This window comes from Mya arenaria, chromosome 12, assembly GCF_026914265.1.
Source record: "Mya arenaria isolate MELC-2E11 chromosome 12, ASM2691426v1".
Lineage (NCBI taxonomy): Eukaryota > Metazoa > Mollusca > Bivalvia > Myida > Myidae > Mya > Mya arenaria.
The window spans coordinates 7,558,395-7,565,790 of NC_069133.1; positions in this window are offsets into that span (position 1 = coordinate 7,558,395).

Sequence of the window (7,396 nt, forward strand, 5' to 3'; positions counted from 1 at the left end):
AACTACTGGACTAGTTTCTGTAGTTTTTTCATAGAAATATAGGAACACTTCTCCTAATACAAGCGAAAAAAAGTACTTAAACTCGTTCAATTTATACTCCCATTTGTTTTTTTAACCTTAGCCCTTCTCATTTAATAGGGTCTTTGTTAAATGCTTGGCTTATCGGCGTTTCCATGTAATTTTCATTGAATAATTGAACTACGGTCGATACCCAAAAGGTCTTAACTGCAACATTTCACCCGCATAGAATCCAACTCAGCCTTCTGATTTTATTGCTTGGGTGACATTATATTAAACCCATTACAAGAATACGACACTTGCTTGTAAAGCTGAGTTCTGGCCTAAGTAGTTTGATATAACAGTTTGTGAGTACCACGTGATAAATTACGTTATATATGTTACGTCGGAAGGCAGTATTTTGGAGAAAATAAAAACATAAAAAAGTCATTTTTTCGTATTCTTCCCCATTTTAAATAAAACAAGAACCCCGCCTTCGTGTTTTTACCGGAGTTTGATTAGTCAAACCTGTTTTCAAACTCTTTGATTGACTCTCAATCAAACTTTCGTAAAAGAACGAAGGCGATTCTCTGTAAGCGGTGTAGACTGTGTTATGTTTCATTTTAAATGGTGAAGAAATAGTAAAGTTATCTTTGTTTAAAGTCTTCATTCAAAGCAAAATATTTCCTTTCGACGTAGCACTTATGAAGCAATTTATCGCGTGGTATACACACACTGTATAATCAGTCAGTTAAAGCATACACTTCAGGCTTTGTCGCTTGACATTCGTCTTCTTACACAAGTTAACGACCTTTGTTTCAGAATTACGTATACCTACGTAATTAATATAATTTATATTTGATGGAATATTTTACAAGTAGATCATAACTGTAAAATCTCAACTCTTTTTAAACAAGAATGGACCTCAAAAACACGGTTTACAGCAAGATGGAACAAATCAATGACGTCAAATAAAGTAGCTGCAGCTCTACGCAAATATAACCTTGAAAAAATAATTGTAAACGTGACTGCCCTGATTTACCCATACCCAACTTCAGGGATTAACATGGTATTGATGCAAACGGAGCACCTCGGCTAGTATCCAACATAATTGAAATAATTCAGGTTTATGGAAAACAGTCCGTCATGGCCGACTAAAGCCTGGTTCAAACAACAAAGTGTAATGTTAGACCAAAAACAGAATGATTGGTAACTATTACCATCTATTTGTCCGTAAGAGTTATTTTCATAATTGAAATATTTCACTAAAATATTAAAATAGTGTAAAAGTGGGTGGGGTAAGAATATTTCCATTTGACAGATGCTGAGATAGTAAAACATAATTTAACATTTCAGTGGCAAATATTAAGAACACAAATGCTTTAATAAATTTCTTTAAAGTTTTATAAGTCTGAATCTGAATGTACATATATTGATTATATGTTAGACTTTCTTATGGTTCGTATGTAAGTGCTTTTACATACCATTCCTCCAAATATAATCTTTGTCAGTGACATAGTTATATATTAATTCACCAATATTGAGGTGTGAGTTACGGTACCAATCAGTTGTTGGCACATTTAAATGATGGTTTACAAATTTAGCTATGTAACTTAAAGATTACCATGCTAGTTGTCTGGCGGAGTGGGTTTGAACCTGTTAGAAAGCACACATTTCTTTAAAGATTAAATTTTATAATTTCAATTGTTGGTTATGCAGAAACAATAAAAAATGCTGATATTTTTGCTGTACCCATGAATGGCAGACATTTTAATTTTAATTTAATTGTTATCTTTAGAGGGCAGTATGTAACCAAAAAGCTTCCAGCTCTGAATTCATTTTCTAATGAAAACCGACAGATGAGGTACTACGGTTGTGCTATTTTCAAAATGCAAACAATAATGCAAACATCAAGTTTTGGTTTTAGCCAAAATAATCGTATTGTACAATTAATAAAAAAGAATGAATGCATAAAAACAATATTGTAGTAGAATTTAAATATGACAAACATTTATTTTTCATCAGTTCTTTAATTTGGTCCAGGTTGAGGTTTAAGACATAGTGTAAAATCGAAGAAAACTTCATTCCGAATGTTTAAACAAAGCATTAAAGCTGCACTCTCACAGATTGACAGTTCTTCCAGGTCATTTCTTAAAAGCCTTCCAATTGATACCAAATTAGTTAAGGAGGTGATTCTTTAACTAAACGCTACACATATGTATAGCTTAATGCGATACTAACGCTTTATGAGAAGTTTTCCAAACAAGTTTGATCTATTCTATAAGAGTAACATTATATAACTTAACTGAAGGAATGTATACCAAAGTCAGTCGATGCTGAGACATTATATTTTTTAAAATGTCAATCTGTGAGTGATAGTCACTAAACAAATTGTCTTCATCTTTCTTAGCTTAAAGTCATAAAGCGTCAGTTTTCGAACTTGAATATGAAAGACTGTTATCTGATCTTTTGTCAGCAGTCTAATATCACTGGTTTCCAGACAATTTCACAATAGCTGGCTCATTCAAAGACAAAAAATAAACGAAGGTGTCATAACAGTCTATCTGTGAGCTTTAAATTGGTGTGGCATAAAATATTTTGTGAATACTTTGAATTTATTGTACAGGCTTTTGAAATATTTGAAGTGAAAATCTCATTCTTTTTATTTCTGAAGTATTTTATGGGGGTTTTCAGGCACTGGCATGTACTCAAAAATGCCATTTACTGCAAATTGACCTAAAATACATTGAATACACACAACTGCAATGCCAACCTAGAAAATAAGTGCCCGATGACATTTGCGGACCGAGTCTAGAAGAAATAACTTTTTTCAGTTCAAATTTACAGCCTAGAAAATCTTTAAGTTGGGTACATCCTTGGAAATGCCACATTGTGAATTGGGCTCTTTAAAATGTGAATAGGTGAAAGGTTGTCTGGTGGATAGGGAGTCCGCCTCTAATCCAAGGTTGTAGTTTCAAGCTCCACCAAGGTACTTTCTCATGGCCTAAAAAAGAAATCAGTACTGGTTTCTACCCAGGAAACAGGCTCGGGGTCTTTTTTAACAGTTCAGCTTATGTCGCAAGCTAGCTAAAATAATTTGGCAAAAGCTAAAATGTTAGCTGACATGCAAACAATTTTACTATTTTTGTTGACTTGTTTTGCTTTTGGTGAAATAATATTTAAAGAACATAATTAATCAAGATTCGAAATATATACAACAAACGTCAAATCAAAGATTGGCAGCAAATACTAAGATATTGTACAGACTTGGTTTAACAGCACATTAACAGCAAAATACGATTACAGATGAATAAGACTTATTTAGTCGGCAGCTTTGAATCCACGATCCCCTTACATTAGCACGGCGTGCCTGTGGTGCTTGGAAAAATCCCTTTTGCTGGATTGTATTCAGCATTTGAAATGTCGTTTGGAATCCTGTGTCATAATGTCTAGATTGTCACGATTTCTGGTTTTTATTCCAAACCTGTAGTTTTCAAACACATTAATAACACTATTTAGTTTACATTTGTTGTTGGACCGGATCTGTCTCTTGTGTTGAGCCACACAATAGGAAGACACTGACGTTTCAATTTTTTAAATATCTTGTAAAACCACTATAGCAGATCATTTGTATAAACTGGCAACTACTCTGAGGAATTAAATGTCCAGAATGGACACCTCTGAAATTAAACAAATATTCTTAAAAGTATACATGTTTACACAATCACACTCCAATGGCAATAAATTATTTATTAAATTTGACATTATATTAAGCGAAACAAACTAAAATCTATACATAATTCATAACAAACAATATTTATTTGAAGCCTTTGAAAACTACTACAAGATATTAATCATTTACCCCACCCACTTATAAGGGGAAGTGAAGATTAGTATGAACGTAAATGATTTCATTGACATTTACCAAAAAAAGCGCAAAATTATAAAAAAAAGTTGTAAATAATGATGTTCCTAACATGTTAAACTCACCTATCAATCAATTGCCCCTGTAATGTATTGCCTTTTACTAGTTACGCTAACTATGAAAATGTATTCGGAAGTTAACCGGAATTCATCATCGCTGCAAAGGCATCTGGTTTATTGGAAAGCTCAGACTGCAGACATAATGGGGGCATTGTTCATTTTGTAGGTCAACGACCACGAAGCCAACATTGCGAGTGTTTACCAATCATTTAAACATATTTTTGAACAAAATTTATTTTAACTCATTGGTGAATTTACCCTATTATTCGATAAAATGATCCTCTGTGTATGCTGGGATTTGGAAAGTGTATGTCATTCGTCGGTTTGAATTTGAGTCCGAGGTCTATTTATTTTCTTAGTTATTTTTTTTCTTACAAAAATATTATAATATTGCTAATTTAATTGAAATTTGTATTCAGGGTGCTAAAGATTAATTTCGTCGCAAAAAGACGATTTTTCGGAAGTCGCTAAATATGTGACAATTTTGATTTATGATCTTCACAGTCTTTTGACATTTTTGTTTGTTTGTGCGACTCTACATAAATGTGAGATTGTGTCTGCAATTAGAGAGTTATTTTGGCTGATGATTTGTTCATTCATAATTGAACATCATTATATTTCATTTGAACATTTTGACATTTCAGACTGAAAGGAGGAAAGCGATATACTATCAGTTGCTTTCTTAAGGCGCGTGTAAGTCAACTTACCGGTATGCCTGACACTAACTTTGCCACCTGGCACTGAAACTTGAGAATCTACAGAAAGTGTTGAAGCGGAAATAGGTAAAAGGGACAGACATGTTTACTTAGATCTAGATTAATTGTTGGTATTTGCTTATAAATGAAATTTACCCCCCCCCCCCCCCCCCGATACGTTCTGGTGTCATTTTTTCACATTTGTACTCGTTGTGTATGGAACCAGTTGGTCTCAAAATAATGATAATGGCTACATTTCCTCAAAAGCCATAGGTTTAAATAGATAGGAGTATTTAACTTTCGCGTACAGTAGTATTACGTCTTGTTTGTTTAATATGATTGACCCGAAAGGTTGTTCACACAGCAGATCATTTTAGAGCACGTCAAGAATTGCCGCTGGCCGACATGATGACACAGGAATAGTACTCGCTAGCCGACATGATGACACAGGAATAGTACTCGCTAGCCGACATGATGACACAGGAATAGTACTCGCTAGCCGACATGATGACACAGGAATAGTACTGAATCCTGCATGTTCATAAAATAAAATTTAAGAACTTTTCAAAAAAGTTTTTTTTTATCTACATGGACAATTCATGAAGTGTTCATTTCGCAGGTGACTTAGACTAGTAGTAATGCTTTAGTTGTTTTATTGTGATTTTACTATTAAAGACAGGGACATTCAGTATTTGTTTGAAAATGAAGATTTCATTTTGTATTGACAAATCTTCAACGATAAATCTTTACGCGTAAGAAAGATTGTGAAGTCTCCCAAACTTATCAATCCACTTAGAACAGCTTTGCAAAGTGACGAATTAAAAAACAACAACGCAAAAAGCAAAATCTAAATTAAATTCAAAATTACATTGGATTGCATACAGATGTCAGTTATTGCTTGTCTTATATTTAAAAAGCAAATGAGGGACATGTTTATCAATACTGAAAGTTACTGGTATTATACTTGTTTGTATTTTATGGAGACAGGGGTTTTAGTGTGAAAAGTAACCATACAACTTGGAACAGAGATAAATTGTTATTCAAAAAAGGTTTTTTTTAAGGATTATTGAAACACGTGACAGGGTCCGGTATACATTTTCGTAAAGATTTTGCAACCTTACTAGATATTTTGTTTTATACTTTTATTCACAAAAAATAAAGAAATAAGAATTAATGAAAGATATTAAGAGTAATTGATAAAGACAAATAAAATGCATACGAAAACTTTAAATGTGCGGGTTAATCCACAGCTAGGAGGAAAGGTGAACTGTATGTGAAGCATGATCTGCTGTGAACAAGTGGGTGAACAAGAACTATTGGAAGACAGGTCATCTGCCAACTTGGCTGACTCGGCTTTTTAGTTTCTAATTACACTCGCTTTGTGTGATAATCTACCGACTTAACTCGCTGGGTGGCTAGTCCCCAAACAGTCCTTACCTATTTAAAGATCTAATAGTAATTTTGTTTCAATGGCAAGGAAAGCTTAAATATTTCGTAGGCTATTCCTACTCGGATTGAGAAACTGACGACAATTGGTCCATACATACATTCAATCCGATGTATTATTTTATGTATGCCATGAACCATGTTTATTTCGATTACTGCCATGTACATTTTCTGAGTGATAACGAAATTACTCGTGGAAACAGAGTGCTTTATGTATAAGAAAAACATCTAAATATTGATTTTTTAATATTCAAATGCGAACACTCTTTGATGTTACAATACATACATTTTCTAAAACACACACACATAATGTACCCACACAATCCATTTCCTTGTTGTTTATGACATAACAATTGGCTTTCTTTACACAGATTAAAAATGGTGTTAATCGCCGGCGTTCTCATCGCATCTTCGTATATATCCTTATTACAGTTTACGAGGTTTATCTCGTAGTCTACCGATGGCCGAGTTATTAAGATTGGGCATCGACGGTCTATAAAGCTGTCTTAGTTCCGGGCGTAAAATAAGGCCAGTATACCACTTATCTTTTATTGTATTACCTGAAATATATGCTGGGTATTTTCATCGTTTAATAGTTTTTGTCAGGTTAAGCCTACTGGAAAATTCATTCTTCAGCTAACAATAAATGATATTTACTGCTTTCATTCGACACTGATTTGGACACTACTTAAGTCCAAATCTGCGGTTCGACTGAACGCATTTTGTCTGTAAATTGGCGAGTGTATACTGAACAAACATCACATGTGCCGAAATAATTTCCGATGTTATTTTCGAAATAATGTAACCTTAAACTGTTTGATATATTCAAATAAAACTTGGTACACACGTTGCACATCACTGCTTGATGCGTGATTGGTATTTGTTTTCTACCTGTCTACGATTATAACTCCCTAAGGCTCACACTTACTTTCTGTCTCTTCACACGGTAAGTGGGACAATGTCTAGTTTTCCCCTACTTTTTCCTACGAAATGATTTAATTCTGATTCTTACCTGATGTTCCATTTGGATCATACTGGTCTACTATTTCTATTTCTATTTCAGAGGTCTTTGACATCAAAAGGTGATTAATTTATTCCCATTTGACCTTAGTTGCGCTTTAAACATGTTACATTTTTGTTTTCCACATAATTGATAAGAAAACACAAATAATCCAGATCATTAGAAATAATCGTTATAAAAAGGCCTTTTGCTTAGTTTATGTTGATCAAAACCTTAATGACATTAGTCTATCGTGCTGTAGAATCAATTCAAG